Source organism: Erythrolamprus reginae, chromosome Z (genome assembly GCF_031021105.1).
Source record: "Erythrolamprus reginae isolate rEryReg1 chromosome Z, rEryReg1.hap1, whole genome shotgun sequence".
NCBI classification, from domain to species: domain Eukaryota; kingdom Metazoa; phylum Chordata; class Lepidosauria; order Squamata; family Dipsadidae; genus Erythrolamprus; species Erythrolamprus reginae.
In genome coordinates, this window is record NC_091963.1 from 115,961,946 (window position 1) to 115,982,968 (window position 21,023).

Consider the following 21,023-nt stretch of genomic DNA (forward strand, 5'->3'; position numbering starts at 1 on the left):
CTTGCTATGGGATGCAATAACAGCCACTAGGTCAAATATTTTTGAAAAGTAATTAGATTCATCAGACTGCCAGTGGCAATTAGATGCAGGGGCTATATGCAATCCCTGAATTAATGGGGGAAAGCAAGGGGAGAGTTAGATTGCTTTCACACTAACTTTGAAGGCTTCCTGGATGCACAATTTTAGTCACTATGGGAAGGAAATGGTTTTGGGGTCTAAGCAGCAGAACAGTTATCTGAAGTATCCCTTCCTTTTTTTCTCATGACCTGCTCACTAAATCAGAAATATACATTATGCTGGAATTCAACACGCTGTTTCCAAAACATTAGGGCCTGTAAGCATTATACTGGAAATGATGGGCATTTAGTCCAATACACATGGAAGGTATGAGGGTATGGGACATTGCTTTGACAGACTTTTATGCAAACGCAACCAGCATATAAAATATTACATATCTATATACTGTATCATTAATACAAGTATATTTTAAAGTCTGGTAGTTAGTTTTAGTTTGCTGTTAGCAAATTATGCTATGGCAAATCAAATATCAGATTGAAGCCATTCAGGTTATCCTCTGTGACAGTGTTTCTCAATCTAACAACTTTAAGATGTTTGAACTTCAACTCCCAGAATTCCCCAGTCAGCACTATTGTCGCTCTGGCTTGATATGACAAAAGAGTTTTTCTTTCAATCTCCAGATATATACAATAGCCCACAAAATTAATTAAACTCGCCTATGAAAACAAATGTGTTTAAGAAACAAAATAATATAAATTATTATTCACTTACCTATGTACTAACATACTCTGGAGTTCAACACACATCCCTATAACACATTCAATATTTCTTTTCTATTGGCTGTAGAAATAGCAGGAAAGCTAGACAAAACTCAAAAAATGGCGTTCTGTGTTTTAATTGTTTTTAAAGTGATGGTCTCATAATTGTTTCCCTTTCTCTGATGTCCATCTCATGTTCAGGATCAAAACTAAACAGATGGCTTCTCAGGCAGAAAATAGAAGCTACTAACCAAGGGGATAAAGGAGGCTATCTCTTGAGGGGCGGGTGGGAAAGGATTATAACAGCGGGGGTTAAAGGCAGAAGACATCACTCAAAAGACCCTATGGCTCAAAGATTAAGCTCCTACATACATGTTGTTCCAGACACTAGAGAGCCAAGGCAAATTTCTTCCCTAAAATTATTATCTGGATTCTGCTTTGTAAAACCTGCAGGTGAATATCCTTGAGCTATTTTTGAAATAGACAAATTGTATTTCATATCCCATTCACTTTTATTTGCTTTTACAGGTTGCCATCGTGTTGGTTGATATCTCTAACCGGCACTGATAATTAAAATGAAGGATTATTTGGGTATTTAACTATATCAATCTTACTATTAACTGATATGTAGGTGGCTTTTTAAAATGTTCTATTTTGGGGGATGTTTTCAAGTTTGGCTCCTCTGATAAGGAACTCCTGCAACCTATTAGGTTGATGCTAGCATATACAGTGGTACCTCAAGATACGAACCCCTTGTCTTACGAACAACTCGAGATACGAACCCGGGGTTCAGAATAAATTTGCCTCTTCTTAAGAACTTTTTTCGTGTTACGAATACCAAACCTGAACTTCCGGGTTCGGGGTTCGGGAGGCTGCTGGGAAGCCCCCCAGCCCGGCTGTCACCTTTTAAAACAGCCGGGCGGCTTCCCAGCAGCCTCCCGAAGCCGAACGCCAAACCCGAACTTCCGTGTTCGGCGTTCGGAGGCTGCTGGGAAGCCCCGCCGCCCGGCTGTCACCTTTTAAAACAGCCTGGGAGCTTCTCGGCGGCCTCCCGAACGCCGAACCCGGAAGTTCGGGTTTGGCGTTCGGCAGGTCGCTGAGAAGCCCCCAGGCTGTTTTAAAAGGTGACAGCCGGGCGGCAGCGTTTTTTTGCGGGGGGGTTTTTTTGGTTGCACGGATTAATTGACTTTACATTGTTTCCTATGGGAAACAATGTTTCGTCTTACGAACCTTTCGTCTTACAAACCTCCCCCTGGAACCAATTAGGTTCGTAAGACGAGGTATGACTGTACAATATGTGGGCACCTGATAGGGTTCCAGGGTTACCCAAGATCTATAAACCATTTAATATTTCTTTAAAAGGCCTCAAATGTTTATTTCTCACAATGTTCCAAACACACATTTTAAAATGTGAGTAAATTTTATGAGGTTTTCAGCTGCTTCAATGATAGAAATCCTGTGGCTGGATGGCTCATTAGGTGGCACTCTTCCAAATTCTTTTCCCAAATTGAAGCTGTTCCCACACATTAAAGAGTCGTTGTTTTAAAATCCACTGTATCTGTGACTCATTGCAAGCTAAATACACAGGCAACCCTGACATGTCATACTATAGAGACGTTTTTTCAGTTTAGAAAAGCTAATCTGCCATTTCTGTTGTCTCTTTTGGTGGAAAAAAAAATCCTAAAATAGCCAGGCTTCCCCAGGTGGCCAGGCGAAAACTACAGATAACACATTTTACTGTTTAGATAGTTAGTGAGAACAAGATTTCATGCTCAGTGGAATTTAATTGTTTGTACATTTTAAAATCAAATAACATTTGATGTCTATTATACTACAGCAATCAGAATTTGACAGAATTTAATGCAAAGATGGCAAATCTGTTATTGTCCCCATGTAGTTAACTTAATTTTGCTGCATTTTCCACCACTGGAAATACAGTAATACCTCATGATACGAACTTACTTGGTGCAAGGAGGAGGTTCGTAAGACGAAAGGTTCGTAAGACGAAACATTGTTTCCCATAGGAAACAATGTAAAGTCAATTAATCCGTGCAACCAAAAAACCCCCCGCAAAAAAAACGGCTTTCGGCGACTGCTGGGAAGCCACGCGGCTGTTTTAAAAGGTGATAGCCGGCCTGGGGGGCTTCCCAGCACCCCCCCCCGACCTTTTAAAACAGCCGCGCCACTTCCCAGCTGTCTCCCGAAGCCGAACGCCAAAGCCGAACTTCCGCGTTCGGCGTTCGGAGACAGCTGGGAAGCGGCTTTTAAAATAGCCGCGCGGCTTCCCAGCAGTCTCCGAACGCCGGTTCGTAACTCGAAAAAAGTTCGTAAGAAGAGGCAAAATTTTTCTGAACCCCGGGTTCGTATCACGAGTTGTTTGTAAGACGAGGGGTTCCTATCTTGAGGTACCACTGTACTGGGCTTGACGGCTGGGACTTGGATTTCCCCAACTTCCGAAAATCTGAATTTTGATTTAACAGATGACTGAATGTGAAGCTTAATGAAACAGTGTAAAAATAAGTAATTCAAATCTTAAAATATAAGATATTTTTGTACCATGAAACCTTCTGCTGAACATTTCCAGACAGAGCAAGTTTGGAAAGGTTGAGTATATTTATTTTATCCCTAAATGTGAGGTTTTCTGATGGAATCTGGACAAATAAAAAAGAAGCTCATTTCTAAGAAGATTCAGGGCATGTTAAAAGCATAGTCCTTTACTTTTCTTGAGAAAGGCCCAGTTTTGATTTCTTGTGAAGTTGTGATGGCTATCTTTGAAAAGTGTTCAGAAACTTCAGATCGTGCAGAATGCGGCTGCGAGAGCAATCATGGGCTTTCCTAGATATGCCCATGTCTCGTCAACACTCCGCAGCCTACACTGGCTGCCGATCAGTTTCCGGTCACAATTCAAAGTGTTGGTTATGACCTATAAAGCCCTACATGGCATTGGACCAGAACACCTTCGGGACCGCCTTCTGCCGCACGAATCCCAGCGACCGGTTAGGTCCCACAGAGTTGGCCTTCTCCGGGTCCCGTCAACAAAACAATGTCATCTGGCGGGATCCAGGGGAAGAGCCTTCTCTGTGGTGGCCCCTACCCTCTAGAATCAACTCCCCCCAGAGATTAGGACTGCCCCCACTCTCCTTGCCTTTCGTAAACTCCTGAAAACCCACCTATGTTACCAGGCATGGGGAAATTGATATACACCTCGGCTGTTCCACTTTATGTATGATTTGTTTGGATTGCACGATTGTTCTTAATAAGGGATTTAAATATTGTTTTTAATATTGGATTTGTATATTGTATTGTTTGTTGTGAGCTGCTCCGAGTCCTCGGAGAGGGGCGGCATACAAATCCAATAAATAATAATAATAATAATAATAATAATAATAATAATAATAATAATAATAAAGCAGCTATCTGGAGCAGACAGATCCACTTCTAGTACCAATTCACAAATTGATGTTGAGGCCTATCTGTATAGTGAATTTTGTTTAGATTATATTTGAAGACAAGGATTCTCAACCTTTTTTGTTTGTTTGTGGGCTCATTTACTTCTGCAACCCACATTATAATCACTGATAGCTTAAAAAAATAGTATTTTATCATCAACTATGCTTATTAATCCAACGTATTTCATATAAAGATCATGCCCCACTAGAAAAATGCCACAGCCCTTGAAATGGCCCATGTTAAGAATCACTGCTCTAAGATATGGATGGCCAGCTTGCAACCAGTTAGCTCCAGGCAGCTATTACACTTTCTTTAATGAAACCATTGGCCTAATTTCAAAAGCATTCTGAAACTAATGATTTCTAATTTCTGCCTTTATTTTTTGTAGGAGAAAGAGAAAGAGAGAGAGGGAGAGGGAGAGAGAAAGAGAGAGGGGGAGAAAGAGGAAGAGAGGGGGAGAGAGAAAGAGGAAGGGAGGGAGAGAGAGGGAGAGAGGGAGGAAGAAGGGATTCAGAGAGAAAAAAACAGGGTACCTATAAAAAAAAGAATTAATGCCTGCATTTACTTCAGATCATGCAGAATGCAGCCGCGAGAGCCATCATGGGCCTTCCAAGATTCGCCCATGTTTCTTCAACACTCCGTGGCTTGCATTGGCTGCCGATCAGTTTCCGGTCACAATTCAAAGTGTTGGTCATGACCTTTAAAGCCCTACATGGCTTTGGACCAGACTACCTCTGGAACTGCCTGCTACCGCACAAATCCCAGCGACCGATAAGGTCCCAAAGAGTTGGCCTTCTCCGGGTCCCGTCGACTAAACAATGTCGTTTGGCGGGCCCCAGGGGAAGAGCCTTCTCTGTGGCAGCCCCGGCCCTCTGGAACCAACTCCCCCTGGAGATTAAAATTGCCCCCACCCTCCCTGTCTTTCGTAAACTACTCAAGACTCATTTATACCGCCAGGCATGGGGGAGTTGACATATTCCTTCCCCCTAGGCTATTACAAGTTATGCATGGTATGTCTGTGTGTATGTTTGGTTTTATAATAAGGGTTCTTAGTTGTTTTATTATTGGATCGACATATGCTGTTTTTATCATTGTTGTTAGCCGCCCCGAGTCTACGGAGAGGGGCGGCATACAAATCCTATTATTATTATTATTATTATTATTATTATTATTATTATTATTATTATTATTACTACTACTACTACTACTACTACTACTTCTGGCTCTGGTCCCCCCCATATATGCTTCAGTCCTGCCAACCACTGGAATGACTGACTGTACCATGAACAAAAAAAGAAAAAAGATCCCTGCGCTACGATGGCAGAAATTGTTTGGGCTCTACTAATAGAATGATGTACAATTCTGCAAAAGAGTTTAATGCAGACTTTTCCTACTGCCATACTATTATCCTGGCAGATGAGACCATGCCAGTGTAAATAAATAGTGGGTTCTGGTATAAAGTATTATTTTATGAGAGTAAATGATAAAATCTTATGGTATATGAAAAAGTAACGGGTCTATGGAAGGGGCGGCATACAAATCTAATTAATAATAATAATAATAATAACAACAACAACAACAATAACAACAACTAAGGGAAGATATGCTGTCACAGGAGTGGGGGCACTGAAACAGTGAAAACAGAAATAAAATTGGAGGTAAAATCTGAAATCACACATAAAAAGGACCAAACATATTGTTACCATTTTCCCATTAAGAATGTAGCTCAGAAATCTACACTTTTATATTGTAATGGTAAAAGGGCATATCCTGGGATATGCTAGACCAGTGATAGCTAACCGTATTGTCATTGGGTGCTAAAAGCACATGTGTGTGACAGCACAAGCACGGGCTGGCACCCATAATGCAATGTGGCCGACCCTCCTGACCCTCACCCATGACCTTCCCCTGTTCCCCTCACCCACCTCTGCGCATGTTCATGTGTCTTCCACATGTCCCCCGCCCTACACATAGCAAATACAGTACCCGAAATTTAGCTGGCTCACGGGAGGCATGCGCGCACGAACGGTGGTGCTGAGTTGAACGATGGCTCACATGCCCACAAAGAAGGTTCTATGTGCCACCGGTGGACATGTGCCATAGGTTTGCCATCATGGTGCTAGACAATAATGCTACCACGAAAAAAGAAGAATTAAAAAAAAAAATCCTGTCCCACAAAAAAGATTTGTGGCATACATTTTCACAAACTTATCTGATGGCCAAAAATAGCTTTACATTGTACAAGACATTTTACTTTTTTAAATAGAAAATATTAATACAGCCATTAAGGTATAAAATCCGACTAGTTCAAAATTTCTCTCTGTGATGTATGTTTTATACATATTTATTTATTTATTTATTTATTTATTTATTTATTTATTTATTTATTTATTTATTTATTTATTTATTTATTTATTTATTTATTTATTTATTAATTAATTAATTACTTAGATTTGTATGCCGCCCCTCTCCGAAGACTCGGGGCGGCTCACAACATGTAGAAACAAATCATAAGCAATCAGACAAATTTAAAATATTTAAATATTTAAAAACCCCATATGCTAACAGACACACACACAGACATACCATGCATAAATTAAACGTGCCCAGGGGGAGATGTTTCAGTTCCCCCATGCCTGACGGCAAAGGTGGGTTTTAAGGAGTTTACGGAAGGCAGGAAGAGTAGGGGCAGTTCTAATCTCCGGGGGGAGTTGGTTCCAGAGGGCCGGTGCCGCCACAGAGAAGGCTCTTCCCCTGGGGCCCGCCAACCGACATTGTTTAGTTGACGGGACCCGGAGAAGGCCAACTCTGTGGGACCTAATCGGTCGCTGGGATTCGTGCGGCAGGAGGCGGTCTCGGAGATATTCTGGTCCGATGCCATGAAGGGCTTTAAAGGTCATAACCAACACTTTGAATTGTGACCGGAAATTGATCGGCAGCCAATGCAGACTGCGGAGTGATGGTGAAACATGGGCATACCCAGGTAGGCCCATGACTGCTCTCGCAGCTGCATTTTGCACGATCTGAAGTTTCCGAACACTTTTCAAAGGTAGCCCCATGTAGAGAGTGTTACAGTAGTCGAGCCTCGAGGTGATGAGGGCATGTGTGACTGTGAGCAATGAGTCCCAGTCCAGATAGGGCCGCAACTGGTGCACCAGGCGAACCTGGGCAAACGCCCCCCTCGCCACAGCTGAAAGATGTTGTTCTAATGTGAGCTGTGGATCGAGGAGGACGCCCAAGTTGTGGACCCTCTCTGAGGGGGTCAATAATTCCCCCCCAGGGTAATGGACGGACAGATGGAATTGTCCTTGGGAGGCAAAACCCACAGCCACTCCGTCTTATCCAGGTTGAGCTTGAGTCTGTTGACACCCATGCAGGCCCCAACAGCCTCCAGGCACCGGCACATCACTTCCACCGCTTCATTGACTGGGCATGGGGTGGAGATGTAAAGCTGGGTATCATCCGCATATTGATGATACCTCACCCCATGTCCTTGGATGATCTCGCCCAGCGGTTTCATGTAGATGTTAAATAGCAGGGGGGAGAGGACCGACCCCTGAGGCACCCCACAAGGGAGAGACCTAGGAGTCGACCTCTGTCCCCCCACTAACACCGACTGCGACCGGCCAGAGAGGTAGGAGGAGAACCACTGAAGAACAGTGCCTCCCACCCCCAGCCCCTCCAGCCGGTTCAGAAGGATACCATGGTCGATGGTATCGAAAGCCGCTGAGAGGTCAAGGAGCACCAGGACAGAGGATAAACCCCTGTCCCGGGCCCGCCAGAGATCATCCATCAACGCGACCAAAGCGGTTTCCGTGCTGTAACCGGGCCTGAAACCCGACTGCTGGGGACCTAGATAATCGGCTTCTTCCAAGGACCGCTGGAGCTGGAGTGCCACCACCTTCTCAACAACCTTCCCCATAAAGGGAAGGTTGGAGACTGGACGATAGTTATTAAGCACAGCTGGGTCCAGGGAGGGCTTCTTGAGGAGGGGGCGCACAAGCGCTTCTTTATAGAGTGATGGAAAAACTCCCCTCCCCAAGGAAGCGTTGGTAATCTCCTGGGCCCAGCTCCGTGTCACCTCCCTGCTGGCCGAAACCAACCAGGAGGGACACGGATCCAGTAAACAGGTGGCGGAACTCACAGCTCCAATGGCCTTGTCCACTTCGATATTCTCTTGCAACGAGCTCCCAATAAAAGTTTTAATCCTCTGGTGACTCATTTTTACTTTGTTTTAGCAGATTCAAGTAGAATCCTCTGACCATTGATTGAGATGTCCTCCAAACAAAATAGACAATCATCAACAATCTGGCATTACCAGGATGGAGTACAGTACTAGATATCAGAATGGACTTCTCCATTTTCTACTCTATATGGCAATTCCCATTTTTAAAACATCCCTCTATGATATAAAGGAAGGGAAAAAATCCACATGGAATAATATATCTAAAGTTTGGTATCTTCTTAATATAATATTCTAGATATCAGTGTTCCCAGGTAATCATATTTTGCAAAATCTTTTGTGGAAAAACCAATATCTTGCAAGTTGCAAGGTTCAGCAGTTTTGTGAAATTTCAATCATGTAAAAAGATTTAATTTTAAATCAAAGTTGTGGGCTTATACAAGGCATTTATCAAAACAGCAGACATCATTATCACCTCTAGACATTGTGTCACGATCTATTATATAATTTAGATAGAGCCTTTCTCCTTTAAATACTATATTTCTATTAGAATACGGTAGTTTGTTTTTCTTTTTTAAAAATAATTCATAATCTCCTATACTTACCATATTTTTTGGAGCATAAGACACATCTTAGTGGGGGGAATGGGGGAGGAAAATAAGGGTGGGAAAATTCTGCCTACTAGGTATTCATCTGACTAGTGTCCTGGTCTGGTCAACTTGAGCACATCAGTTTGCTGGTTTTAAGCACACCCACATTTATTTATTTATTTATTTATTATTTGGATTTGTATGCCGCCCCTCTCCGAAAACTCGGGGCGGCTCACAACAAGTGAAAAGACAATCCAATACATAATCCAATTTAATTAAAATATTATAAATTTAAGAAAAACCCCTATACTAACATACACACACACAAGCATACCATATATAAATTCAACGTGCCCAGGGGAAGATGTTTAGTTTCCCCATGCCTGACGGCAAAGGTGGGTTTTGAGGAGTTTACGGAAGGCAGGAAGAGTAGGGGCAGTTCTGATCTCCGGGGGGAGTTGGTTCCAGAGAGTCGGTGCCGCCACAGAGAAGGCTCTCCCCCTGGGTCCCGCCAACCGACATTGTTTAGTTGACGGGACCCGGAGGAGGCCCACTCTGTGGGACCTAATCGGTCGCTGGGATTCGTGCGACAGAAGGCGGTCTCGGAGATATTCTGGTCCAGTGCCATGAAGGGCTTTAAAGGTCATAACCAACACTTTGAATTGTGACCGGAAACTGATCGGCAGCCAATGCAGACTGCGGAGTGATGGTGAAACATGGGCATACCTGGGTAAGCCCATGACTGCTCTCGCAGCTGCATTCTGCACGATCTGAAGTTTCCGAACACTTTTCAAAGGTAGCCCCATGTAGAGAGCATTACAGTAGTCGAACCTCGAGGTGATGAGGGCATGAGTGACTGTGAGCAATGAATCCCGGTCCAGATAGTTGGGATAGTTGGGATAGAAAACAGCTTCTAAAGCACAGCTGATCATTGGAAAAACAAAGAAGAAAGCAGGCGAAGCGTGGGTATTTATTTATTTTATTTATTTATTTATTTTATTTATTAGATTTGTATGCCGCTCCTCTCTGTAGACTCGGGTAGCACCTCATTAGGGCTAAAAAAGCTTAGAAAAGGCTTAGAAATTCAGAGGATAAGACATAGCCAAATTTTCAGCCTCTTGGTGGAAGGGGGGAGTGCACTTTATACTCCTAAAAATAAATTTGAAGTGATGCATCCACGGTATCAGGTCAATATTTTTCTATTTGTTTGTGCTTCATGCTTGACTCAAGTTTAAGAATGATGAAGAGAACTGTAGAAACTGAAATATCCATTATCTTGCAATTTACTCAGGTGCACTTATAACAACCCCCATTTTATTTGTTATCCAGGAGGTAATAGCAACATTATTCATAAGGGGGGAACGAGGAAGATGCTTATTCTTATATGGTGAGCTGACTGGAAAGTACAGTAAAAGCTTAGCATGCTTACTCAGAAGCAGAATGTGTATAAGAATCCTGTTCAGACCTCCTTTTCTTTCTGTTCTCGGAACTCCCACCCAAACTTTTAATCTCATAAACACTTTTTCTCTCCTGGAGAATAGACATATTTTTCTTACTAGAGAACTGAAGTAATTTCTTACAGAGGACTTTAGAAATTAGGACAATGGCTCCAGGTTGCTCACTCTTGACTTAAATAATTAGCCAGTGTGGTGTAATGATTGGGCTTTCATGGAGTTACTCTACTGTACTATGAAATTCCTTGGCAGGCCTTAGGCAAGAGCAAGGGCCCATCTGCCCAGCTTTTTCTTACCATGGTGTCCAACCTAATTACCAGTATCCTATGACACTCTAGAAGCAGAGCATGAATGAATAGCTATCTTCTCACTAAAATATCCCAGCTTCTCACTAAAATATCCCAGCAACCGTATCCAAATGCTTACTTGAACACACACACAAACACACATACACATAGTTTGTTTGTATGTGAATGCATACATCAACTGGTTCGCTTTTAAAGCCATTTCAGCACCCAGCTTGTGATATTTATGCCATTCTATAATCATAAAAAAGATTGTTTGACTGTTTACAGTAACAAATTTCACAACTTAACTAAAAGAACATAATAGGTCTGACCATCAAAAAGCAAAATCAAATTCCATAGTCAGGTGATACTTTTTTTTAGGACCAACCAAAGTGACGTAGAAGAATGTAGTGTGTAGCTTACCCAATTCCTTCTTTAGTGATCATTTAATTCTATATATTTCCCGCATTTATACATCCTCGTATTTATGACTATCACGAATTGCACAGTGACATGATTGCTACTTGGGTGCTTTGCAATTATTGCTCATTTATAATTGTCGCAATATCATGTGACCATGTGATTGCCATTTATATATTTCACCAATGATTGGCAACAGAGCTAACAGAAAAAGTAGAAATAAAATAGTAAGTTGCAGTCATGTAATGTTTTTGTTAGCAAGCACAATAATTTGCTTAGCAACCAAAAGCGTAAGAGTATAATAGCTCCATTGCTATTACTGCCAATGCTTAGCAATTGCACCCTGAGCAACAAAATTGCCTGTCCAAATTGGGGTTGTTAAGCAAGAACTAGCTATATTTGGATTCAAGATTTCCATCAGTTAAATATTGCAAAGTTAAAAATTGGAGAAAAACAAGGAGGACCAAAAGCAGATCCAATCTAAAGCTATGAGATCTAAAAATTTAGTTTCAAAATGGGAGCTGTAAACAATGCATCTCTTTGGGATAGGTGAATAGAATATTAAATTAAATAATAAAGACACTATTATTTTTGTTCAAGAACAAAAATAATAGTGACTCTCCCTCTGCCAGAAGTAAAATCACAAAAGTAGTAAACGTCCATTCTATCCTGGATTCCATCCTACCTTCACTGAATGTCCCAGGTAGGCATAGACTATCCCCTTACATTTTCTGTAAACATAAGGGAATAATATAATTATGCACATTGTGCATCCATTTACATTTATGCATCAAATCGTTTCCTTCCTTGCCTAGTTTTTTAATCAAGAAAAACCAAACAATGTAAATATTACGTGTTGCAAGAATTATTTCAGCTTCTTGTCACTACCATTACACTTCAACCCAAATTTTAATCAGGAATGAAACCCATGCATTTAACACACCCCAAATGATCACTAGATTGACTACAAAACTACAAACAGCAATTTTCTGCTGTCAAATGTGTCATGAAATGTATTTGTTTTGTTTTTCATTTTAATTGACTCTCAAATATGGTAGTCCTTGGCCTACGACTATAATTGAACTCAAAATGTCTATTATTATGCAAGACAGTTGGTTCCCATTTTACCTTTTTTGCCACAGCTGTTAAGTGAATTACTGTTGGTTATGACCTATAAAGCCCTTCATGGCACTGGACCAGAATATCTCCGGGACCGCCTTCTGCCGCACGAATCCCAGCGACCAGTTAGGTCCCACAGAGTTGGCCTTCTCCGGGTCCCGTCAACTAAACAATGTCGTTTGGCGGGACCCAGGGGAAGAGCCTTCTCTGTGGCGGCCCCGACCCTTTGGAACCAACTCCCCCTGGATATCAGAGTTGCCCCCACCCTCCTAGCCTTTCGTAAGCTCCTTAAAACCCACCTCTGTCGTCAGGCATGGGGGAATTGACATGTTCCTTCCCCCTAGGCTTATAAAATTTATGCATGGTACGCTAGTGTGTATGATTGGTTTTAATTTGTGGTGTTTTTTAAAGTAATTTAAATATTGGATTTGTCTTACATTGTACTGCTATTGCTGTGAGCCGCCCCGAGTCTGCGGAGAGGGGCGGCATACAAATCTGATTAAACTTTAAACTTTAGTAACTTCGCAACACAATTATTAATTGGCTTTCCTATTTCACAAAAGGTGATCACATGACCATGGGACACTGCAGCCCATCATAAATTAATGCCAGTTGCCAAGTGCCCAAATTTTAATCACATGCCCATGGAGATGCTACAATGGTCATAAATGTGAAAAAAATAGTCACAAGTTCCTTTTTTAGTGCCAAACACTAACTTCAAACAGTCACTAAATGAATAGTTGCAAGTCAAGGACTCCCTGTGTAGCAAGTTTCTCTTTTAATATGGAATTAATGCTAGCCTATGATTTTAATAGGCCTTTACATAGTTTTAACTTATAAACCAGTCCTGACCGTAGTGGGATACTGATATAAAAGGATTAAGTAATCCCATCTTTAGTGGACAAGATGTTGCATTAGGAGTAGAGAGGTATCAGTTCAAATCCATCCTCCGCTTTAGGCCACCCATTACCTACATTCACATAACATGATTAACTAGGTTCATTAAGACTCACATAATATGCTTTTTTTGGTGTGGCTCAATTCAGCATATTGTAAAACTGTAGTCAATTGGATTAAGCCTGAATGATTGAATTGACCAATATAAGCATGTTGGATAAATTCTGTTTGCCACACCTATTCTGTAGACCAGTTGTGGGGGGGAGAGGAATAAAGAAAACATTACTATGTACACCACTCTCAGTTCCTGGAGAAAGATGGATATAACACTGTTAATGGAGGGGTCCTTCCCATCTCCATTAAAGGAGCATCTCCTTCTCAAGAAGCCTTCCCTGGATCCAGCTACCCTGATTAACTATTGTCCAGTCTCCAACCTCCCCTTTTTTAGGGAAAGTTGTTGAGAAGGTGGTGGCGCTCCAACTCCAACAGTCCTTGGATGAAACTGATTACCTGGGACCTCTGCAGTCCGGTTTCAGGCCCAGTTACAACACTGAAACTGCTTTGGTCGCACTGATGGATGATCTCTGGCAGCCCAGGATAAGGGGCACTCTTCTATCCAGGTGTTTTTGACCTCTCAGCAGCTTTTGATACCATTGACCATGGTATCCTTCTGTGCAGACTAGAGAGGTTGGAAGTGGGAGGCACCGTGTTACGGTGGTTCTCCTCCTACCTATCCAGTTGGTGTTAGTGGGGGGTCAGAGGTCAGCTCCTAAGCTGCTCTATTGTGGGGTGCTTCAGGGGTCGGTCCTCTCCCTACTACTGTTTAATATCTACATGAAACCTCTGGGTGAGATCATCTGTCGACACAGGATGAGTTACCCCCAGTATACTGATGAAATGCATCTGTACATTTCCACCCCGTGTCAATTCAGTGAAGCAATAGAGGTGATGTGCCGGTGTCTGGAGGCTGTGAGGGTCTGGATGGGTGCCAATAGGCCTTATTTGGACAGTGAGTTTCTCCTTATGCCCTCATCACCTCGAGGATCAATTACTGCAATGCTCTTTACATGGGGCTACCTTTGAAGAGCACTTGGAGACTGCAAGAAGTCCAAAATTCATCTGTGTGAATTGTCATGGGCCTACCAAAGGAAGTCCATGTAACTCCATTACTCCACGAGCTGCATTGGCTACCGATTGGTCTCTGAACGCAATTCAAAGTGTTGGTTTTCACCTATAAATCCCTACATGGCTTAGGACCAAGTTACTTACGGGACCATCTCCTGCCTCATATATCCAAGCGACTAGTCAGGGCCCAGAGTTGGCCTTCTCCAGGTCCCGTCGGTCAAGCAATGCCATCTGGTGGGCCCTAGGGGAAGGGCCTTCTCTGTGGCAGCTCTGACCATCTGGAACCAACTCTCCCCAGAGATTCGCTTTGCCCCCACTCTCCTGGTTTCCGAAAAGCTTCAAAAACTCACCTTGCAGGCCTAGGGCCATTGAATGTGGACACTTTGCCCTGGCCAATACCATGACTAGGATTTGGATGAATGTGATTTGTATGGTTTCTTAACACTAGGGTTTTTAATTAGTTTTATAATTGGACTTTGTAATGTTTTCTGTTCTGTTTTTATATGTTGTAAGCTGACCTAGGTCTTGGAAGAAGGGTGGCCTAAAAGTCAGATAGATAGATAGATAGATAGATAGATAGATAGATAGATAGATAGATAGATAGATAGATAGATAGATAGATAGATAGATAGATAGATAGATAGATAAATTTAATTAAAAGAAAAAATAGGAGGAGCTATTCTCTTTCAAATTCTAACTTTGTTTATAGACTGAACGAATTCCTACTTTGCTTGATAATAGTTGATAATATTCCTTCCATCCATACTGAACTATCCACATTCCCCCGCCCAATGAGTGGGAATTCTTTGGTTCACGCTAGGATTGCATTTCCTACAGATACGTCCTCTCATTCCTTGTTGATATCTGTGAGAGTAACAGAGTCCATGATTGAAAGTTAGGTTATGACATGGTGATCTCTTTTTTAAAAAAATTAGTTCAGGATTGACTGTGGCCCCAATATCAGTGAAATTTGCAGCATTTGAATCAAGCCACATATGTCCAGTACAGAGTTCATGCACAATTGTGCACTTGTACTACAGAAATCCAGCAGACTGCCGGTTTGAATTTAAAAGTTTCCCTCTGCCAGGTATAATCTTTCCTTTAGTCATTATAAACAATAGCTTTAAGTCTCCCATATATATTTGGGCTGATATATTTGTAGAATTCAGTGCCAAAAATGACATAAGAATGGGCAGCAACTTAGATGGCTTGAAAAGGCATGCAAGAAAATTTTTAACTAGAATCATCATATGCAGCAGCAATGTATATTTATACATTTGAATGGTGGAGCCACCTAACAATACAAATAATCATCCATGACAGTAACTGGGACTAGAGTTTCTGGGCTAAGTGAGTCATGCCCAATTTTATGACCCTTTTGCTACCATTGTTAAGAGAATCACTGTATCTAAGTGAATCATTTGGTCATTAAGCAAATCTGGCTTACCCCATTGACCCGGCTTATTGGAAGCCGGTTGAGAAGTCACAAATGGCAATCACAGATCCAAGGTTGCTGCAACATCATAAATGCATGCTGGTTGCCAAGCACCCAAATTTTGATCACATGGCTATGAGAATGCTGCAAAGGTGATAAATGTGAGTGCTCGTAAGTCATTTTTTTCAGTGCCATTGTAACTTTGTATAGCTGCTAAATTAATGGCTGTAAGTTGAGGACTTGTATTACCTGTATGCTTTGTTTTGTAGCAGCTTCTAGACCAGAGATGTCAAATTCAATTTCATTGAGGGCCAGGGTTGTGTTTGACCTTGGACCAGTGGTCCCCAAACTACGGCCCGCGGGCCACATGCGGCCCAATGAGGCCATTTATCCGGCCCGCCAGTGAGTGACAAGAGCACAGGGAAAAGAGAGAGAGAAAGAAAGAAAAGGGAAGGAGAGGGAGGGAAGGAGAAGTGGAGAGGAATGAAGGAGGGAAGGAAGGAAGGAAGGAAAGAAGGAGAAATGGAGAGAACAAGGAAGGAAGGAAGGAAGGAAGGAAGGAAGGAAGGAAGGAAGGAAGGAAGGAAGGAAGGAAGGAAGGAAGGAAGGATGAAATGGAGGGACAGAGGAAGGAAGGACTGTTTTGGGGGGGTAATTTTTTTAATTTTACTCTCAACATACATTCAAACAACACAGTGTACCATCTAATTTTCCATGAGTAAAATGTGGTATTTTGTTAGTAACTAATATCAATCATCAAAAAAGTTGCAAAAGGTTTTTTTTCTAATTTTGTCATCCAGTTACATTCATTTTCTTTTAATTAAATTCCCTCCTTAATGTTCCTTCAAAAAGTGCAACACCAATTATATTTCTAACTTATTAACCATTATGCCAAAGTGCTTCCTTCTTTCTTTATACATTTTTCATAAGCCAAGAAAACCTTGCATAGCCAATCAGATGTTAACAAAAGAAAATTTTAAAAAAACATAAACATATATGAATTTCAGATCTTCTCCCCCCTCTAAATAGTACATTCCCATTTTGTTTTTTACTTTAAAACAAGGTATGTGCAGTGTGCATAGGGATTTGTTCATAGTTTTTTTAATAGTCCGGCCCTCCAACAGTCCGAGGGACAGTGAACTGACCCCCTGTGTAAAAAGTTTGGGGACCCCTGCCTTGGACAATGGAGGGGGAAAGGGGGGTTGGTCATGGAGGGGGTGGCACGGAACTCTTGTCGGGGGCACCAGTGTTAGACAAGTGCTAAAAAGCCAGAACTTCCCTGAGACCTTCACTCACTCCCATTATGATCTCCTTCTTTCTTTCCTTATTCTCTTTTCTTCTTCCTTCCCCTCTTTCCTTCTTTTTTCTTCCGTGCTCTCATCCCATCTTCTCTTCTTTTTCTTTGTCTTGCCCCTTTCCTGTCTTGGATGCTCAAATGCAAAAGGGGAGACATTTCTCCTTTCGTTTTGTTTTTAGTTTGTTTTGATAGTCCTCTTCCGGCAAAAATGCACAGCCTACCTGAACTCCATTTTCACTAGTAGAAGCACCGCAGGCGATTCCTTTGCTGTTTATAATCACTCCGCAAGGCAGCTCTGGCCCCCAGGCCCTGATTTTTAACGCCCCCCCCCAACTCTAGAACAGTTACTACTGTAAACAAGGGGCTATGCACGATTTGTTGTGAATCAACATAATTTTTTAAAAATATTCTTGTACTGCACTCTAAATTTTACCCCATGCAGATTGTCCAAATTAAGCTATATTGTATCTTGGGTGAGATTACATATTTCTTTAGGTACGCTGTATGCTGACCTCTAATTTAAAGTAAATGGCAAGTGAGGAAAAGGTGAAAGGGAGCAATAGTCAGTGAGTCCTCTTCCCCTAGGGTCTGTCCTTGTAACCTAGAATTGATGCTAAATGTTAGACAGTAGCTGGCAAATGGAGCATGAAAGGCTGCCACTCCTATTATAGGGCCAGTCTTTGATTTCACATATTACGATTCCGTTCCAGGAGATTTGGTCATATGTAATGGAGATTGGCAAGTACCCCTGACCGCTTTACCCAGAATGAAAAGGAAGGAGTGTTCTTGAACACTGCTTTCTGCTCTGATACCTTGCTGCCACCTACAATAATTCTGCCAGTTGAGATGGTTAAATCCCCCTTCCTAATGCTATTGAAACAAATAGACAGATACATTGAGTCCTCGGAGAGGGGCGGCATACAAATCCAATTAAACTAAACTAAACTAAACAATACACACAAACTGAATAAGTGAAAATACACACAAACCAAATAAGTGAAAGGTAGGACGACTAACCTTGTCCCCAAATAACTCCCTCTTCTTAATGCATGAAACATTCTAACATCATCAAGATGAGTACAGAACAAAGAACACACTATCATTCTAAGAGTTTGGGATCATATACTTTATTTCTATGATAGACTTATCCGTGTAGCGAAGTCCATCCACTACTTACAAATATATGAACCAGGGCAACACAGTGGTTAGAGTGCAGTACTGCAGGCTACTTCTGCCGACTGCTTGCAATTTGGTAGTTCAAATCACACCAGGCTCAAGGTTGACTCAGCCTTCCATCCTTCCAAGGTCGGTAAAACGAGGACCCAAATTACTGGGAACAATAGGCTGATTCTGTAAAACCACTTAGAGAGGGCTGTAAAGCACTGTAAAGTGGTATATGCCAGTATGTCTAAGTACAGCAAGAGTGGCTCAAGAACTAGCAAATTTGACAATCCAAGACAGTGTCACCTAAAATAAATGCTCATAGAAGTATGGGATGTAAAAGTTGAAGTCTACTAAATTGGTGGTCATCTAGCTCCAGCTTAAGAATCTCCAATGGGTAATGACAAGAGGCCATCATTATTCAAAGTAGGTTGTTTCACTGCTTTAAAAGTTTTAATCATTAGGAAAATCTTCCTAATACTCAGTCTGAACTCTTCAATTTTGGTATATTGGTTTCTATTTTATTCTCAGTTTCAGCAAAGTATTGGGCAATTTCTACCAGGATGTGAATGTCTTTCAAATATTTATAGACTGCTACTCTATCTCCCTTTAGTTTTCTTTTTTACACACTAATATTTTTCAAGATTGTAACAGCACAAAACAAAACAAAACAAAACAAATATAACCTCTAATGTAGGGTCTTTTAATATAATTTGACAAAATTATTTTCAACCTCCAATATTTCACATGCTTAATGTCACAACCTTCCAGAGTCACTACAGAAAGGACATATCAAGTAACATGGTGAGGGCAATCCTTAGTTTTCTACAGTTGGGGTCCCTAAAAGTTTTGTGATGTTTGGAACACTTGTCCATTCACAAAATGGCTGTAACGAAGAACATAATCAGTTACAAAGCACTGATTTACAAGCATGTTACTTACCACCACTCTCCACCCACCTCATGCAAAATACTCCCACCTATGCCTGATTTCATTGTTGTATACAAGGAGATATATCTCTAAGTAGTAGTATTGAATCCTTATAAAATCTAGAGATATTTTTGAAATTAAGATGATACTAAGGGTACTTTCTTTGCTTTGCAGTATGCCAACTTTCCATTTTTTAAAAAATATTTTTTTACTTTTAAAAGTATATGTAATTTAGTTATTGTAGCAGTGAATGGGTGCCATGAAAGATGTATTCTGAAACTAAAGATCACAGTGGCTTTTATTATTCAAACTGTTGAATTACAACTGTTCATCCTTGTTGCTAATAGGCTCACATATGGAATCCATTTTTGTTATTCTGGATCCCTTGGAAACTTGAATGGATTTATTGTTCACAAAAGCTTGCTTGTTAGATATGTCCCTTTTTCCATGACAGTCACCAAACATTAGACAACAAACTGTTTTTCAAATAGCCAATATTTTTTTATGCCACCTCTAACTGAGAGTCACTTGACTTTTTCAGGATGCATCTAAGCTTATACTGGCAGGAGACAAGTTACCTTTGGAGTGAAGTACTTATCCATGCCCATTTCTAACTTGCAGAAACTTAACTCACAATGCCCAGATTGTTATCTATGACCTATCTATGGCTTATCAAATTGTGCTAACCTATGACATTTAATAATGGTGCCCAGGGCCGCCGATAGGCCAGTATTACTGCTACTGGCGTCAGGGGCCCGGCCAAATTGAAAAATGGGGGGGGGGGCGGTTTAATACATAATTGGTATGTCGCAAAATAAAGTAGTTTTTAAATGGCGGGGGGGGGCAGACACTTAGGCTGTATGGGGCCCCAAAATTCCTGATGGCGGCCCTGATGGTGCCATAGTGCCCCAATTCACATAATTTATGGATTAATAAATCACATTTTGATTTGTTAATTACTAAAATTATTGGATTCATATAATGTTAGACTAGGCCAATATGATATTGGGCAACTGGTATTTCAGCATGTTCCGGCAACCCAAATATTAGCTTAGTATATTATATGAGTTAGACCATCCACTATAATCCGGCATAGTTTAATTGGGCACTACATGTTGTACACATTTCTATTGCATTAACCTGGGTTTAAGGATTAACATAATGAATACACCAGGTCCTGTATAAATCCTACGATAATAAAATTGAATCATGATTTATAAATTATAGTCACTCAGTTGATCACACTGAGCTGAAACCAAACAAACCTTATTATGGCCTCCGCTGTTGTATAAACCTGAGCAATCTCACCTTAGATTCCATTAAAAGTTGTATCCCTGCATGTACTATTTTTGTCTGGATGGGAGTCCATTTTTCCATGTAAAAGCAAAAGCTCATCCATCTCTGATCTACCTTGGCAAAATGGATCTTACAGTGTAAAATTCTTCCAATTTGTTTGGCATCGGGTGGGAATGTAGCTAATCAAGAGCGCAAAAGGGAAGGAGAGGGGGGGAAACAGATTGCAATGGTGCAGGTTCCATGATTTGTGTTAGTGACTTAATCCCACAGAGAGAGAGAGAGAAAGAGAGGGAGGGAGGGAGGGGGAGAGAAAGAGGGAGAGGGAGGGGGAGAGACAGAGAACTGCATATTGCCAACACAGTATGTAGATGAAATGTGAGAAACTAAGATTTCACCTTAAATGTGTTATTCTTACTAACAGAGTCTGCTGCAAAGAGGTCCATTTATATACCTTCCCTATTTCAGTGTTTCATAAAAGCCATGATTTGCAAAATATATATACAGTATACGAAGAACTGTGTTATTGTCTTCCCATTCTCCTTTGTAAAATCAAGTCTCTTCAGCATCTCTAAGTCTGTTGGATTGTCAAACAAGAAAATGCTC

The 21,023-nt window shown here is 41.3% G+C and overlaps 1 protein-coding gene across 4 annotated transcripts in view; it reads right to left on the bottom strand.

The window, feature by feature from the left end:
• PPP1R9B (protein phosphatase 1 regulatory subunit 9B) overlaps window positions 1–21,023 on the bottom strand; it is a 105,091-nt gene that overhangs the window by 81,144 nt on the left and 2,924 nt on the right. The window lies entirely within an intron of this gene.